General features: G+C 40.4%; 1 protein-coding gene across 1 annotated transcript in view; it reads right to left on the bottom strand.

Annotated features, from left to right (window-relative positions):
- The window catches only part of malt1 (MALT paracaspase 1), a 165,502-nt gene extending 146,458 nt beyond the window's left edge, over positions 1 to 19,044 (bottom strand). The window contains exons 1-2 of the mRNA XM_078425571.1: positions 18,840 to 19,044; positions 10,836 to 18,414 (exon numbers count right to left, since the gene is read on the bottom strand). The gene's annotated coding sequence lies outside the window, so the exon portion shown is untranslated. The remainder of the gene's footprint in view (positions 1 to 10,835; positions 18,415 to 18,839) is intronic.
- Between the last annotated feature and the right edge of the window lie 160 nt (positions 19,045 to 19,204).

Raw genomic sequence — 19,204 nt, 5'->3', positions numbered from 1 at the left:
TTTAGCCTGCAATTTTGTTTTAGCGATACAGTGCAAAAGAAACAGGCCCTTCAGCCCATCGGGTCTGCACCGACCAGCGATCTCGGCACATTAACACAATCTTACACATACTTGGGACAATTTAGATTGATACCTAGCCAATTAACCTACAAACCTGTACGTCTTTGAAGTGTGGGAGAAAATCGAAGGTCTCGGGGAAAACCCACATGGTCACGAGGAGAATGTACAAACTCTGTACAGACAAGCACCTGAATTCAGGATCGCACCCGGGTCTCTGGCGTTGTACGGCAGCAACTCTACCACTGCGCCACTGTGCTGCCCCAGCATGCGAATCGTTGAAAATGATCCCCCAAAAAATCTAAATTTCGGACATGAATTTTTAGACAATAGACAATAGACAATAGGTACAGGAGTAGGCCATTTGGCCCTTCAAGCCAGCACCGCCATTCAATGTGATCATGGCTGATCATTCTCTATCAGTACCCCGTTCCTGCCTTCTCCCCATACCTCCTGACTCCGCTATCGTTAAGAGCTCTATCTAGCTCTCTCTCGAATGCATTTAGAGAATTGGCCTCCACTGCCTTCTGAGGCAGAGAATTCCACAGATTCACAACTCTCTGACTGAAAAAGTTTTTCCTCATCTCCGTTCTAAATGGCCTACCCCTTATTCTTAAACTGTGGCCCCAGGTTTTGAACTCCCCTAACATTGGGAAAATGTTTCCTGCCTCTAACGTGTCCAACCCCTTAATAATCTAATATGTTTCGATAAGATCTCCTCTCATCCTTCTAAATTCCAATGTATACAAGCCTAGTCGCTCCAGTCTTTCAACATATGACAGTCCCCCCATTCCGGGAATTAACCTAGTAAACCTACGCTGCACGCCCTCAATAGCAAGAATATCCTTCCTCAAATTTGGAGACCAAAACTGCACACAGTACTCCAGGTGCGGTCTCACTAGGGTCCTGAACAACTGCAGAAGGACCTCTTTGCTCCTATACTCAACTCCTCTTGTTATGAAGGCCAACATTCCATTGGCTTTCTTCACTGCCTGCTGTACCTGCATGCTTCCTTTCAGTGACTGATGCACTAGGGCACCCAGATCTCATTGTATGTCCCCTTTTCCTAACTTTAGGATTCTGGTGTTAGTTCAATTTGTGGGTGCTTTCACGAGTTTATTTGTGCTTGCTAAAAATCAGATATTTTCAGTTATTTTTAAAAATCACTCAATATTTGGCTCTGTAAAGAACAATTAAAGAGAAGTTTGGAACAGGAGTTTGTTTTTCCCTGTGACCTGTGTGGTCTTTCTCCGGGATCCCTGGTTTCCTCCCACACTCCAAACACATACAAATTTGTCAGTTAATTGGCTTCGGCAAAAAATTGTAAATTGTCCATAGTGTGTAGGATAATGCTAGTGTGCGGGGTGAGTGCTGGTCAGCATTGACTCGGTGGGCCGAAGGGCCTGTTTCCGCGCTGTATCCCTGAAGTCTAAAGTAAAGTCTAAAGTCAGAAGGAACATTAGTAGACCATATCTTGGGGAATGTAACTAAGAAGAGGCATATGGAAAATATGGAGAACTAAAGATGGGGATGCCAGTCAAGTGTATAAAAAGCATAAGAAGCTACTTAAAAAGGTTATTAACGAAAATTGTGGCCACATAATATCAGTAATGGACAGGATTAAGGCAAAGTTGAAAATCCCAATTTTGAAGCATATTGAAGGCCCCAGAATGGCCAGCAAAAAGAAATATCCCATTATCGACATGAGGACAGGGGACAATCTGTGCATGGGGGGAGGGGGAAGAAGGTGCAGTCATAGAGTCATAGATCTACACTGAATGGAAACTGGCCCTTAGGCCCATTTGTCTATGCCGACTAGTTTGGCATAGTGGCCAGTCCCATTTGAATCCTCTTTAGGCAAAGTTAGAATAATCTTTAAACAAAATTACGATTATATCCTGTGCGAATGGTTGAGGCAGCATTAAAATATAGTGGGTTATTAATGGAAATAGTTAGTACTATTTCGCAGATGAAGAGTAAATGTTGATATGGATGTTTTCTCAAATGGCCTCTTTTTGTGTTGGAACTGCAATCTCTGTGCATATATTTCAGTGTGGCAATGTTGCTTCACCTTCGACTGGTAAAATGCCATTCATTGTGAAGATTATCATAACTATAATGAAAGTCTTACAAGCATCTGTTTCAAGTGAAGTAAAAAATAGTGTTGTTTTACTTTTAGGAATGCCATGTCCAGAACGCCGCTCGGCAATATGGCAACATGTTTTCAGCAGTGGGGACACTATTAGAAGGCTTCGGGGAAACACCCGAGTGAGTGAATGTGTATTTTGCTTATTGTGATCATAGGTCTCTTTTGTGCGTTACTGGGGGTACAATCTATAAATTGCACAGCAGTTTCACACCTTGGCCCCTCCGACAGCTCATCCCAAATCCCCAATCCCTACCACCAAGGTCTAATACCACATCGTCCATGTTCTCCTTCGAGTTATACACTATCCTTCATCGTCACTGGGTCCAAATCCTGGCACTCCCTACCCAACAGCACTGTCAGATTTCCTTGATACTGCAACAATTCAGAAACAAAACAGCGTCTCAAAGGCAGTTAAGGATGCACAAAATAATGCTGGACTTGATAGCGCTGCATAGATCCCAGAAGAAATTTACCATAATAAGAAAATTGGAGTGATCATTAGAATGAAAATGGCCAGTCCACAAACCACCAAGCCAATTTTGGATATAATAAGCCAAATTGCCCTGGATCCAATGGGTTATAAACTTTTGGACATATCTTGCATGTGAATCCTAAGTTCATTGGTATACAATGAAATCTCTTAAGTCTTTCATGAGCCATTTTAGCATGGTTTGTGGCTGCCAGGGATTGTTTTTAAGCATCTGGTGATTAATTGTAATATTTAAAGATTTTTATTGTTAGTTTTGGGTTTATCAAAGTGATGTGGGTTAGTTCCAGAGAACAGATTAGATTTATATTTCAGGGCTTTCGAGGAAGATTGTAGAGAATGTTCTTCGTAATTTATTAACTCAACAAAGATTGGGGGTGAATGTGAGACCTTCATGCTGTGTGGCTCAGTTACACATTGCAGAGCCAATTCCTTTAATGATCATGACTTTACAGTTCATGTGCCTCAATTCTTCGAAATGAATCATTTGTTACGAAGCATCAGAGGTAAAACAAACGATGCCAGGTATTACGAAATTGTTTTTCTTTTCTAGGATCATTCCTATATATCTCATACATCGCCCAGCAAACAACATCCCTTACGCAACTGTAGAAGAGGAATTAATAGGGGACTTTGTTAAGTATTCAGTGAAGGATGGCAGAGAGCTGAATGTTGGTAGAAAAGATTCTGAAGTTGGTCAGAAATGCTGTACATTCCAGCACTGGGTATATGAGTGGACAGAAGAAAAACTCCTTGTTGCAGACTTACAAGGTAAATACTACATTATATATCTTTGTGTCCAATGAGAGTATGTTCTATACATGTATCCCCTCTTCAGTGCAATCATGGCCTTTTGCGTAGCAACCAGAAAAGCATGCTCAGAATCAATGTTTTATATGATACGATACGATATGATACAAAAGAACTTTATTTATCCTAGGAGGGAAATTAATTTGCCAATGGTAATAAAAAAACACAAAATACATGAAATATGAAAATAAAGTGGTAAGGTTTTGGGGATGTGCCGTGATTGAGGAGGTTTTAGTTTTAGAGATACAGCGCGGAAACAGACCCTTTCGGCCCACCGGGTCCGCGCCGACCAGCGATCCCCGCACATTAACACTGTCCTATACCCACCAGGGACAATTCTTTTACATTTACCAAGCTAATTAACCTACATACCTGTACGTCTTTGGAGTGTGGGAGGAAACTCGGAGAAAACCCACACAGGTCACGGGGAGAACATACAGACTCCGTACAGACAGCACCCGTAGTCGGGATCGAACCCGGGTCTCCGGCGCTGCATTCACTGTAAGGCAGCAACTCTACCGCTGCGCCACCATGCTGCGGCTCGGTCTCAGTATACCCCACGACAGAAGGAGGAGGAGTTGTAAAGTTTCATAGCCACAGGGAAGAAGGATCTCTTGTTGCGTTCTGTCCTGCATCTTGGTGGAACCAGTCTGTTGATGAAGGTACTCCTCAGGTTGACCAGTGTGTCATGGAGGGGGTGAGCTGTATTGTCCAGGATGCTCTGCAGTTTGAGGAACAGCCTCCCCTCCAAGACCACCTCCCATGTATCCAACTCCACCCCCCAGGATGGAGCCAGCCTTCCTGATGAGTTTGTTCCTATTGGCGTCCGCAGCCTTCTCCCTGCTGGCCCAGCACATGGCAGCGAAGAAGATGGCACTGGCTACCACCGATTGATAGAACATCTGCAGCATCTTACTGCTGACGTTGAGGGAGCGGAGCCTCCTCAAAAAGTACAGGCGGTTCTGACCCTTCTTGTACAGGGCCTCAGTGTTCCTGGACCAGTCCATTTTATTGTCCAGGTATACACCCAGGTATTTGTACTCCATGGAAAACTGCACATCCACACCATTGATGGTGACAGGGGATAGGGGTGTTCCTCTCCTCCTAAAGTCCACCACCAACTCCTTAGTCTTGTCGGTGTTGAGCTGCAGGTGATTCAGCCCACACCACTCAACAAAGTCGTTGACTACTTGCCTCCCTGTTCTACAGCCTGGCTCATGAAAGAAAATATCCTCTGTGCCTTCCCAAGCACCTTAACCACCTACGCTGCTACCTTAAGGGATTGTTGGACACATATACAAAGGTCCCCCTGGTCCTTGGTACTTTGCAGTGCCCAACATCCATTGCACATTCCTAGTCTTATTGGTCCTCCTTAATGTGACACCTCACACTTTTCAGCGTTCAATTTCATTTGTCATTTTACTACCTATCTTACCAACAGGGCACTATTATTCAGTAGCCAAAGACCACCCTTCTCATGATCACAACACCACCAATCTTCACGTCATCTGTGGACCTAGTAATCATACCTCCAACATTCACATCCAGTTTGTCCATGTACAGACCAAACAGTGGTGGTACCAGCACTGATCTCTGCTCTACATTTGTGTCTATCTTCGGCTCTTCATTATTAGTCACGGGCTTACAATCACATAAACAACCTTCAATCATTCTCTTCTTCCTCTTTTCACCAAGTCAATTTTGGGTATAATTTGCCAAATTGCCATGGATCCCATGGGGAGACATTCATGTCTCCCATGTGAATCCCACCTGTAGGAATTCAAATCTGACCTTTCAATCTATGAATGTGGTGTACTGCAAAGGATACTGCTGATTGCTGTGCAACAAAGTAGATCCATACTTCATATACAGCTATTCATTGGAAAGTAACATGCTAAACCAAATTTGAAATCTCATATCAAAAAGTAGTGAAGACTAGTTGGCTAAAACAGTTCTCGTCACCACATTATAGGAAAGATGCGATTACACAAAGGATGATACAGTGCAGAAAATCTCATCACTTTGGAAAGTACTTGAATGAGAACAGAGCTGCCATAACCATCAAGGGTAATAACCAAGAATGGGAAATGGGACTCAGCTACAGACTTTTTTCTTCTGCCAGTATAAATATATTGGTCAAATAGTTCCTTATATACCTCACACTTCATTCGTACAATAATAATAATAATAATAATAATATATTTATTTTATATAGCGCCTTATCACATGCTCAAAGCGCTTTACAAAAACAATTAACATAGAAACAAAAACGATTTCAGAGTTTCAATGAGAGATGTCAGCTGCACATTGCCGTGTCTTTCTGTTTAGGACTAACTTGCATTATCATCATTTTAGTTGTCCAGCATTTTTGTTTCCTCTCCAATGAGTTATTGGGGTTTTTATGCTTGACACAATTTGTTAAAGAATTTTGCTCTTTCCAATTGTTTTCCTGTAGGTGTAGGAATGAAATTAACTGATATTGGAATAGCAACTTGTAGCAAAGGGTAAGTGAAGAAAAGAGTGGTCTGTTTTATTACAGCAACTCATTCTCCGTACCATGATTCATGATGCAAAAGTACCACCTCTGCTGCTAGGCAATGGTGTTAAATATCTAATAATTTTACTCTTGTATGATTTGGGGTGAAGATTTCAATCTGATTTAGAAAAAACACCAGTAACCATTTTATATCTCCCAGGTGTGTTAAGTTATAAATTAACCAATTTTAATAACAATTATTACTCAGTGGGTCAGGCAGCATCCCTGGAGAACATAGATAGGTGATGTTTTGGATTGGGACCCTTCTTCAGACTGCTTGGAGGGGGGGGGGGGTGAAGAGGCAATCAATGCCATTATCATTGGTGAATCTTATCTCACCAGCAACCAGGTTCACTCATAAAACACATCATGGGGACACCCAAACTAGAGACATCATCATGCTGGATAAAATAGCCACAAGATTGGCAGCAGTAAGTTACCCTGTGGAATATATTAAAGCCAGCCCAGCATTTCAGTTTGTTTTAGCAGCATTTATTTCTTAAATTAAAATGAAAAAGAGGGAGTTTTACTCGCATTTATGTAGAAGTTATGAGAACTCTTGAATTCTGCTGTTGGAAGAGGAGCAAACTTGAACAAGCCACTCTCCCAGATGGGCAGCTATCAAAGGTTATCCAGAGCTAAAGATCAGAAACGTGATCTTTTACTCTTATTTTGTGGAGCCCTGGAATTAATAAAATATGCCAAAATTTAACTGAAAACTATTTTACAATCAGAAGTGCAACAGCACAGTTTGCTGGCAGCTACATGCTATCACATTTACTATGCCTTAAGCAACACATCTTTAAAGCTGTTTTAGAAAGACAAAGCTTAATTCTGACCCAATCTGATGAAATTCATATTCCAACGCCACAAGGATTTATTTACCAATTGGGGCAGTAATGAAATTCACAAATTTACAAATTTATTTTCCAGACTAAAATAGCATGTCCGTCATGACAAATGATAATTTTGAAACAAAACACAGTATGCACCTTTATGTCAGATGTAAATTGGGTGAATAAAAACCAAGCCAATAGTAGATCAGTGGTCTCTGTGGAATGTTGGATATCATTGACATGGCCAGTCAGTTTTACAGTGCCCTCCATAATGTTTGGGACAAAGACCCATCATTTAGTTATTTGCCTCTGTACTCCACAATTTGAGAATGTCAGATTTGAGATTGTCAGATTTTAATAGAGGCCATTTTTATACATTTTGGTTTCACTATGTAGAAATTACAGCTGTGTTTATACATAGTCCCCCCATTTCAGGGCACCATAATGTTTGGGACACATGGTTTCACAGGCATTTGTAATTGCTCAGGTATGTTTAAATGCCTCCTTAATGCAGGAATGAGAGAGCTCTCAGCACCTAGTCTTTCCTCCAGTCTTTCCATCACCTTTGGACATTTTTATTGCTGTTTATCAACATGAGGACCAAAGTTGTGCCGATGGAAGTCAAAGAAGTCATTATGACACTGAGAAACAAGAATAAAACTGTCAGAGACATCAGACAAACCTCAGGCTTACCAAAATCAACTGTTTGGAACATCATTAAGAAGAAAGAGAGCACTAGTAAGTTTACTAATCGCAAAGGGACCGGCAGGCCAAGGAAGACCTCCACTGTTGATGACAGAAGAATTCTCTCTATAACAAAGAAAAATCTCCAAACACCTGTCCGACAGATCAAAAACACTCTTCAGATGTGGTTTTGTCAATGACTACTGTCCGCAGAAGACTTAATGAACAGAAATACAGAGGCTACACTGCAAGATGCAAACCTCTGGTTAGCCGCAAAAATAGGATGGCCGAGTTATAGTTTGTCAAGAAGTACTTAAAAGAGCAACCACAGTTCTGGAAAAAGGTCTTGTGGACAGATGAGACAAAGATTAACTTATATCAGAGTGATGGCAAGAGCAAAGTATGGAGGAGAGTAGGAACTGCCCAAGATCCAAAGCATACCACCTCAGCTGTGAAACACGGTGGTGGGGGTGTTATGGCCTGGGCATGTATGGCTGCTGAAGGTACTGGCTCACTTATCTTCATTGATGATGCAACTGCTGATGGTAGTAGCATAATGAATTCTGAAGTGTATAGACTCATCCTATCTGCTCAAGTTCAAACAAATGCCTCAAAACGCATAGGCCGGCGGTTCATTCTACAGCAACACAATAATCCCAAACATACTTCTAAAACAACAAAGAAGTTTTTCAAAGCTAAAAAATGGTAAATTCTCGAGTGGCCAAGTCAATCACCTGATCTGAACCAAATTAAACATAAGTTAAAGATGGCTGCAATACAGTCCTGACATAGCATCATCAGAGAAGACACCCAGCAACTGGTAATGTCCATGAATTGCAGACTTCACGCAGTCATAGCATACAACGGATATGCAACAAAATACTAAACATGCCTACTTTCAGGTGACATTGCTGTGTCCCAAACATTATGGTGCCCTGAAATGTGGGGACTATGCATAAACACTGCTGTAATTTCTACATGGTGAAACCAAAATGTATAAAAATGGCCTTTATTAAAATCTGACAACGTGCACTTTAACCACATGTGATTTTTTTCCTATTACAAATCTCAAATTGTGGAGTAGAGAGGCAAATAAATAAATGATGGGTGTTTGTCCGAAACATTATGGAGGGCACTGTATGTCTAATGTCCTGTGTATTTTCTTTCAGGTACAAAGGATTTAAAGGAAATTGTTCCATTTCCTTTATTGATCAGTTCAGAGCTCTTCATCAGTGTAATATGTATTGTAAATTGATGGGTCTGAAATCTCTGAAGGAATCGCAACCCAAGCCCAGGAGGAATCCGCCAATGAAGGCACCACTGTCAAAACCTGCCCCATGCTCAACAAAGAAGATGCTAGTGAACCCACGAAGCACAATAAGGAACTTTACATCTCAGTCAAAGAGCTTATCAGGAGACAGAACTATTCCAAAACATTTACAGCCCTGGAAACATTGATGCCTGCTGCCTTATGAGCCATATACATTGTAATTGCTGTTATGCTGTATTTCACTTTTAGCGATGAAGCATTTTGTCAAATTTATCAATAATTAATTAAATAAATACAAGGGTGACATTATTTATCTTAATCATCCAGTAAGGAACTGTATGTGAAGGAAGCAAAGTAATTTCGCTATATCTACGTCTATACTCCATTCAGGTGTATCACGATGTGAGCATGAGATCTGTGAATGTACATGCCTCCAGTGTTAAATATTATCACATCACCGGTAAATGAACATCAAGATGCTGCAATCTCGATCTGGTAGAAAGTGAACTTTCCCTTCAAGCACACCAATCTCTATCACTTTCACTGCTATCAGTCTTGTCTAGTTTTATTGATTCTAATTTAGTACATCTCTGACTCTTATCTCTTTGCTCCTTCAATCTTGTTTTGTTCTGTATTATACACTTCCTTCGCACCCAGCAATTTCCTGCAATGTTGAGAATTTAAATTTATTTTTGTTTGATCAAAATGCAGGAATTCCTCTCTTCCCTCAAGTTGTCCTTCTTCTTCTTCTTTATTTTAAAACCACAGTATAGGTTCTGTCTATTATCATTTCATCCTCCGTCCTATTTTTAATTTGCACCCTTAATCTTTTGAGATATGGAACATAACTTTTCTTAGTCTTAAAAAGAGTGGCAAACCCAACACTACCTATGACCTAACGCTAAAGAATTCAACCCAGTGAATTGACCTTTCCTGGACACTGCACACATACACAATAACAAAGAGGGCCCACCAGCGGCTCTTTTTCCTGAGAAGACTGAGGAAGTTTGGCATGAACGCCAGCATCCTCACAAACTTCTACAGATGCACCATCGAGAGCCTGCTGACGGGCTGCATTACAGTCTGGTACAGGAACTGTTCTGCCCACAGCCACAAATCACTACAGAGAGTGGTGAAGACGGCACAGCACATCACTGGCAACTGTCTCCCGGCCATTCAGGACATTTTCTACTGGCGGTGCCTGCGGAAGGCAGGCAGCATCATCAAGGACCACAGCCACCCAACACGCTGGCTGTTCTCCCTGTTACCATCAGGCAGACGATACAGGAGTATGGGTGCGTGTACCACCAGACTTAAGAACAGTTTCTACCATCAGGCTTCTGAACTCATAAACACATTTCAAATCATATATGTTGATTATTTTTAATATTGTCTTTAACTATTTTTAATATTGTTTTTTGTCATTTTTTCAATCTTATTTATCCTTGGAATATTATTGCTGAGGTGACCCGTTGTCTTGTCAAATACATTTCATTGTACCGTTGACCCTGTGCCAACCTACATATGACAATTAAAATTTATTATTATTATTATTGTTATAGAGACTGATAGTCAAAAACCCTACAGATTCTGAAAATCCCAAATAAAAATAAAAATCTGACAAAGCATCTTGAATGCAAAACATTTACTCCGTTTCTCGTTCCATAATTTGCCTGATCTGTTGTTGCAGTTCTAAATTTCTCAGTCTATGTATCTTTTCAATAACAGTACATAAAAAAAGATAACAAAAATTTGTTATAAAATCTAAACCATCTGCTATGTTTTTGTGGCACAGGGTTATCCAATTCTTTCCATGTCATTGAGTTTATTTTTGTTTATTCGTGGAATTTGATATTGCCTAGTCAACTGGTGTCACTTTCAGATGAAAATTAATCACTTTCAGCTCTTTCGCTTACATACACATACCATTTGACCGAGGCCCTACATAATTTTAACATTTTGCTACCTTGTTGATTTTAAAATAATTCATCACAAAAGCTACTTACCGACCACCTTTGCAATATTGGCTACTTCTTCACACTAAAACCCTAATACATTCCATCCGCATCCAACACTTAAGAATTTTCCCTGTTGATCACTCATTTTCTACTTTCTCTGAAGGCCAACACATTCAGAATTTTACTTGAGTTCAAGACAAGCAGAAAAACCATTACAGGGAAATGCCTGGTTCAAATTTAAACTTTTTAATCTTGAACAGCGGTACAGGAAATGTTTAATTTGAAAGATCAGCGAGCCTGTAGTCCATGGAGTCAGACAGCATGGAAATAGAAAATTGACTCACCATGACCCAACTGATAATTAATCTATTTTGCCTCTTATAATTAGTTTTAGCACTAATTCAATGTGCTGCGTTATGATAAGGATCATAGGAAAATATTGTTTAAAAAAAATGTCAATTATATTGTTTATGTGTGAAATATTCAAAATAAATATAAGGGTATGCTCGTGAAAATTAATAGTAAATGGATTGTCCAAATACTTACATGAATGGAAAGATAGCTCCTTACTCAACAATATCTCATTTACAAAGTTCCCACCTTTATTTTGAAATGTCTGCTTGTCCTCACCTGACCTTATCTCTGTTATCTCCTCCATCCCCACACCCATAGATCCAGTTCTGGTCACTTGAGCACCCCTACTTCTAATCACTGCACCATCATCAGACATGTGTTCATCTTACAATCCCCTGTCCTCTGAAATCCAATCTCTGTGGTTCTCCACCTCTTCTATTTCTCCTTTAAATTCTCCAACTAAGCTTGTAGTTACCTGCACAAGAATCCATTATTGTACTTTAGTACCAATTTTTATTTGATAATAGATAGAAGTGCACGGAATATTTTTATTTTTTAAAGGTGCTGGATAGATAGAAGACATTGTTATTGATGGTGAAATATATTTTAGTCGGTACTGAACAATGAACATAATGAGTTGAGAAAGTAAATTATATCTGTCAAAACCATTTCTGGGTTGTTCTCAGAATTGTAGTCAATAGAACAACGTAATAAACAATATGTTAATCAGTGTTCTGTTTGCTTGCTGCATCAATATTTCATCATAAACCTCATTCTAACATAACCTGGTGAAACCCTACTTCAGAAAGTACCTCCTTGTAACCCCACAGATTATGGCCACCAGGCCATCATTTTCGCAGACTATCTCAGGCTACTTTTCAGAAATCCTCACTAACGAAACAAATCAAATAATGTTATTAGAAGTTACAAAATCAACTTCTCTCCTCACCCTCTCATGATGTAGCAATCCAGTTATCTTTTATTAGGCCAAATTTTTGGTACTGCCAGTACATGTGCCTTTCTTCTCCTGGAAGCAAACGAATAGGAACCCTGATGGAATGAAATCAATGGCCAAACAATGTTTCACAACAAATTTTACCCATTCCCAGTAGCCACTTTTTAACATTGAAATATAAATGCAAGGTGGGTGTATGAAATTGAAACTTGAGGAGGCCAAATGGCCCTTTCAGGCGGCTTTGCCATTCAAAAAAAAATAGCTTGTTGACCACTTTCCCACCTGCTCTTCATATTTTCTGGTGTTTAATCTATCACTCAGAACTTAAATATAATGAATAATTTTCCACAAACTTTTGTGAAAATAAATTCTAAAGATCTAAAGAAATTTCTTCTCACTCCATTTTAACATTTTCACTGACATAGTTAGCATGCGACAAAAGTTTTTCACTGTACCTCGCTTGGTGCACGTGACAATAAACCAAACACAAACTCTAACCTCGGTACACGAGGCAATAAATTAAACTAAACTAACTAAATTGCCACTTTTTTCCCCTAATTCCACTGCATGGCCAAAGGGCTTGAAAGGCAACTGTTCCTGTGTTTTAATGTCCGCAATATTGTCCTTCTCTGCACTTTCATCTGCTTCTTCCACTGATGCTTTTGTTCGTGGATTTATAACCTCTTGCATAGGTAAAGCTCTAACATCTTGTAGGAAACTCTGTCAACCCACCACTTGCTGTGATTCCTTAATCAGCAAAGTCTTGAATTTCTAAATCTATTTTTTTTTAAATTTCAAATCCCTTCATGACCTCACCCCTCCCCAAAACAATTTTCCAAGATTTCTGAGGCCCTCAAAATATTTTGTGCAACCCAATTTTTGGTAAAGAAGAATTATTTTCCATGTCATCAACTGTCCAAACAAATCTCTGTAGTCCTTGGCTTAAAATTATTTTCTGTCAAAACTCTTCTTCAAATAACTTCAAAATTACCTCTTAAACTAAGATTTTGTAACATCATATTAGGTTGCATATACCTCACGGAAACAGTAAACCTGGGCTAATTAATCTTAAAAAAATTCATTAATGGGATGTAGATGTCACTGGTTTCTATCATTTTACATAGAGCATCGAACAGGCCCTTTGGCCCACAACGTCTGTACCAAACATGATGCCAAAACCAACTCTTATCTGCCTGCTCATAATCTATATCAAGGTTCAAGGTTTCAAGGTCAGTTTATTGCCACATGTACCAGTTAAGGTACAGTGAAATTTGAGTTACCACCATTATCTTGCCATTCCTTGCATATCAATATGCCTGTCCTAAAGTCTCTTAAATGTCACCATTGTATCTGGCTCAACTACCACCCCTGGCAGCATGTTCTTGGCACTCACCACCTTTTGTGTAAATTTTATTAAAAAAACTTACCCCGCACATCTCCTTTCAACTTTGCCCCTCTCATCTTAACGCTCTGCCACCCAGTGTTTGATTTTCTACCCTGATAAAAAAGTTTAATATACTTGCAGGCAGGGTTGCCAACTGTCCCATATTAGCCGGGACAACCCGTATTTTGGGCTAAATTGGTTTGTCCCGTATTAGGCCCAGGGGGCGCTGTAGGCCCGACGCTGTAGGCACAGTCGTTGTAGGCCCTGACGCTATAGGCCTGGATGCTGTAGGTCCGGACAGTGTAGGGCCGGACAGTGTAGGCCCGGTCACTGCAGGCCCGGGGATGGCTGTAGGTCCGGAGAGCTTAGGCCCAGGCGCCACCTAATGGAGGTTGCATAGCAACCCGCCTCCCGGCCCGGGCGGTCGCCATTGGTGGAGCGGGAGCACGTGCTGCTGGCTAGGTGAGGTAACATGGGGCGTGGGGTGGTGAAGTCATCTTGTCCCTTATTTGGGAGTGAGATAATTGGCACCCCTACTCTCAGGTGTCCTCGCAACCTCCGGCGTTCCAGAGAAAACAATACAAGTCTGTCCAACCTCTCCCTGTAGCTAATACCCAATTCAGGAGTGAGTCTGAAGAAGGAATCCAACCCAAAACATCACCTGTTCCTTTTCTCCAAAGATGCTGCCTGACCCGCTGAGTTACTCCAGCATTTTGTTTCTACCTTCGGAGGAATTGGAATGACGGGGTTGCATTTTGGGAGGCGGCATGGACCTTCTGTGCTGTAATATGTGAATATTATCCCCTACTGTGTGATGGCTCCAGTTTTATGTATCTTGGCACATTTTAATACTTGTGGTGCGTCGTAATTTTTATAAAGTTAAAGGAGATGTGCAGGGCAAGATTTTCTAATCCAGAGAGTGGCGGATGCCTGGAACACACTGCCATGGGTGCTGGTGGAGGCTGATATGATCGAGATGTTTGAGAGGCTTCTGGGTGGGCACATGGAAATGCAGGGAATGGAGGGATATAGTTCACGTGTAGGCAGAGCAGAGCAAATTAACTTGACATCATGTGGCACGGGCACTGTGGGCTGAAGGGCCTGTTCCTGTACACTACTGTTCAATGTTCTACTGTGTTGTAATTTTCATGCTATGTAAAGGATTCTGGTATTCTGAAGAAGGGTCTCGACCCGAAACGTCACCCATTCCTTCTCTCCCGAGATGCTGCTTGACCTGCTGAGTTACTCCAGCATTTTGTGAATAAATCGATCTGGTATTTGTAAGTTGGCTTCCACTGATACCGATGAAACAGAAATAATTATAATTCAAAATGACTGTGGTGTTGAGATAATTCTAACAGTTATCATTTTATCGAATAAATGCAAGGTCTTTTCTTTCAAAACACAAATTGCACAGATATACACAAATACACCCACCAGTCCTTTGTCATTTGTTGTAATGACTCATCTACCTCTTGTTCCAAGTTCTTATCACAAGGGCCATGTCTGTAAGTCTAATTCTGTGAGCATTGACAAGATTTCCACTCATGAGTTCTTACATTGACTGAAGTTTGCCAAAATCTTCTTGCAATTTTGAGATTCCCATCCTTTGATTAGGAAACTTGTTCTCTGGTAATGTTACTTATCGCATGTCCCATTTCATCAACATTCCAGCCGCAAGTGGGGAGTAACTATGTGGTGAAGCACAGGCATTGGCTGACACCTGCCAAGGTTATGGCTCTTAAGCTGCCTGAAAAAGGTCATACGGTCATGTGATAGGAGCATCTATCTAATCAAGAATCTATCTATCTCTATCTTAAAAATACCCATTGACTTGGCCTCCACAGCCTTCTGAGGCAAAGAATTCCACAGATTCAAAAAGTGTAATACTTGAAAGTTTAAATTGTACAAGTGATATTATATACCAAATAAATTAAGTAATTAAGTTTTTAGTTCAACATCCTTCACCCAATACCACAAGAAGCAACTGACGATTAGTGCATAATAGTCTATTGAATGATGTAGCAGACTGAAACTGATAAATGTAATATTACAGAAATATAAAGGGTAAAAGCAATTTCTGTGAGTTGTAATTGAACAGATTATGACACAGTACTGCAATGACCATTGTTAACTCAATTACAGGGCACAATAAACATCACTTCTATACAACAATTCCATTGCCACAGAAAAATACTGTTCATTAGCTACATTGTCACAATCAAAGGTTACCAGGGGATTACTAATTGGCTTGTGATATTGGAGATACTTTAGAGATATACAGTGCAAAAACAGGTCCTTCAGCCCACCGAGTCCGCGCCAACCGCCGATCACCCCGTACACAAGCACTATCCTACACATTAGGGACAATTTACAATTTTACTGAAGCCAATTAATCTACAAACCTACATGTCTTTGGCATGTGGGAGGAAACCAGAGCACCTGGAGAAAAACACATGCAATTACAGGGAGAACATACAAAGGGTCTGTAGAAGGGTCTTGACCCGAAACATCAACCATTCCTTCTCTCCAGAGATGCTGCTTGTCCCGCTGCGTTACTCCAGCTTTTTGTATCTATCAGCATATAAAATCTGTGCAGACAGAACCCATAGTTCGGATTGAACCCGGGTTTCTAGTGCTGCAGGGCAGCAACTCTACTGCCTTGCTACTGTGCTACCCTAAGTATATTGAATTGCATGTTTTGATTTTCAGATTCTGGTTCTTAACTGATTGCCATAATACCTGGAGCACTAAAAAACAGTGTGTCATGTATGAACAATTAAACAAAATAATTTACATGAAAAGCTGAAAAAGATATTTGGTAGAAACAACCAAAAGCAAGTTATTTTAAGGAAGGTCATAATAAGCAAGGACAAGCAGATAATTTTATGAGATTTAGTGCCTGCACAGTTAAAAGCAAAGATGGTGATGATGAGTGATAAAAATTGATGATGCATTAGAGACCCAAAGCAATATTCTCAGTCGCTTGTACAGATGGAAGTGGATGCAGAGGCAGGAAGGGGCAAAGTTGCTGCACTTTTGTCCTTGAGTCTGAAGTGGCTTGAGCACCATGTCCTGACTGAAACCCCGCTGGAGGGTTGACTAAAATTAAATTAAATAAATGATAAAAAGATGGTATTAAAGATACACATTCCCCATCCTTGCTCGGAAGAGTCCCATTTCACTTTTCAAAAGGAGAGCAAGGTACTTCTACAACTGTCCAAAGCAGTATTTAATCCTCAACTAACATCACTTAAACCTAGTTATTATTGTAATGTTGTTTAAGGGATCTTGTTGTACATGTATTATCTACTGCATTTCCAATATTACCAGCTTATTTGTACTGAATTATTTATGAAACACAGTCAGATGTGTCACTGTTTTATTCCTCCTACTGGAACGCGAAGACAAAAGGGATATAGGGGTGCCTATACTGATTAAGGTCACCTCTATATCCATCAGACAGCTGGGTTTAAGTGTACAGGTGACAGATTTATGAAACAAAGAACCACAGTAAATAAGTTTGCTATAAAAAGTTTTTTGGCCGAAAGTGAATGGGGATCGGCAAGCATTGTGATAATGAGTGAATGGGGATTTATCCAAATATCAGAGATTGGGAATATTTCCCAAGCTTTGTGTCCTGTTATACACAATTTTTAGCTGCTTGATTTTCTATCTATAAAAATGTTCCAATATGATCGGATGAATAGGTATTTCACAGGATTAATATTGCTGGATACCAAGAATCGCCCTTCAGCTGACAGCAGGCAGCATCAGAGCAGGGGAAATCCATGCCACAGATTAGATCTCCATTGGCAACCCTCCATTAGATTGGTGGCAATATTTTTTACTGTGGTTCTTTGTTTCATAAATCTGTCACCTGTACACTTAAACCCAGCTGTCTGATGGATATAGAGGTGACCTTAATCAGTATAGGCACCCCCATATCCCTTAAAACAAAAGCTGGCTTTAAGTGTACAGGTGACAGATTAAACAGACACTGACCTGCCTATCTGACCTTTTATAATTTTGTTTTTAAAAGCAGGCTATCTCTCTTGGGATACAGTTTCACCAGCACAAGTGTATATCAGCCTAAACAGCTAGGCCATGCTGCCATGTGGTTACAGGTGACAACCCTGTTCTTGACTGGATAGCCATACATCCACTCCCAGACACCTTTTCCATAGCCTGCTTGCCCAGCCTGGTATGCCTGGAAGTTCACCTGCAACCCACCACCGAAGGCAAGCCGAATATACCTCAGATCAAAAGCCTTTCTGATGTTTGGTTCTCCTCTGCATTAAACACTGTATTTATTATCTGCCATAAAATGTGTTCATAATGACACAGTGTGTGGTCTGGAGCTGGCAGTGTGGTTACCAGAGCCTGGTGGGATATTACAGTGAAAGATGATGCAGCAGACTTCCTATCACCATGGTAAACTTCTTCCCAGCCTTAATATTAAAAACGTAGTTTAGCTGGTACATACAACTGGAAAACAAAAATATACACCGAACGATTGTAAAAATACTGCGTTAGCAATCCTATTTTCTCAACTGGTGTTCTGCTCTCTACTTCCTGCATGTTTATCTATTTACTTATCAGTGTGTGTCTGAACCATTCCAGGCCCAAAGGCCTACAGTGTACCCAGCAGCGGGTTCGCATTCGCAGCCAGAGTGCAATCGAACAGCACATTCGGCCCATCGAAGCTCTTTTTGTAGTCAACGACAAGAAGATTATTCGGGGTTGCCGAGATTTCTTGTTCGACGACCTGGCGTTTGTAGCTGATTTCTGCCCCAGCTATTTAGTGTGATAATGGCGTTTGATTTCACTGTACACAAACACCATTGTCACACTCCAGAGCTCTCAGCAGAGCACCGAAACGATTTGTCAACGGCAGTGTGTCCGACTTTTCTATTCCATCCATTGAAGCAATCCTGGAAAAATGAAACATGGTTGCGTTAGGCAATAAATAAATGAATTATAAATCTGAATAATTAAATAGCTCAAACATTAATAGTCCAATTCAATCACCAAGACAATTAATTGGTTTAAAACAAATCTAAGTAAAACTGAATATAAATTTGAAAAAAAAATTGGTTTCCGAGTGATTATTTGTTGATTAATGATACTATTGACATCACAGGACTACACATCAATATTAACTTGTGAACGTAATGGTGCAGAATGCATTTCTTATGTCGAGATAAATAATTAAGTTAAAGAAAAGTCAAGACTTTATGCATGAACTTGAACAGTACCGAAATAAACCATAAAGATTCATTCTGTTTCTTGCAAACTCCCCGTTACCCCGAAGATAACACACGTTGCTGTAATGCTCTTAGTATCTAAAGAGACTCACTTGTACATAAAGATGTTCCTCTTACGTCTTCCGTCCGAAGGTGTTCTCTAAAGTGAACGCACTCAGTCAGTGGACACTCATTCCTCCCATCCTGCACAAAGTTTTGTGCTTTCAAAGAAACTTGCACAGACAAGGCTGGGAGATGAGTGTTAAACCTATTTCTTCCAGTTTGTGAACTGAAATCCGGTTCCCTCTCTTTATGTGCTGGCCGGTTTAAGCAAACACTTTATTCCTTTCTGATACGTCAGTCACGTTGCAGTATTGATCAGCTCGAGTTGTGCGCTGTTTCAGTTGCTTTTAATCAAACAAGACTGTAGTGAAGTCTACCAACCCCGGACAGCAACGAGCTCTGTCCTTGCGAAATC

This window comes from Rhinoraja longicauda, chromosome 1, assembly GCF_053455715.1.
Source record: "Rhinoraja longicauda isolate Sanriku21f chromosome 1, sRhiLon1.1, whole genome shotgun sequence".
Classification (NCBI taxonomy): domain Eukaryota; kingdom Metazoa; phylum Chordata; class Chondrichthyes; order Rajiformes; family Arhynchobatidae; genus Rhinoraja; species Rhinoraja longicauda.
The sequence above is the reverse complement of the archived record's forward strand: the minus strand, read 5'-3'. Positions and strand labels throughout refer to the sequence as shown.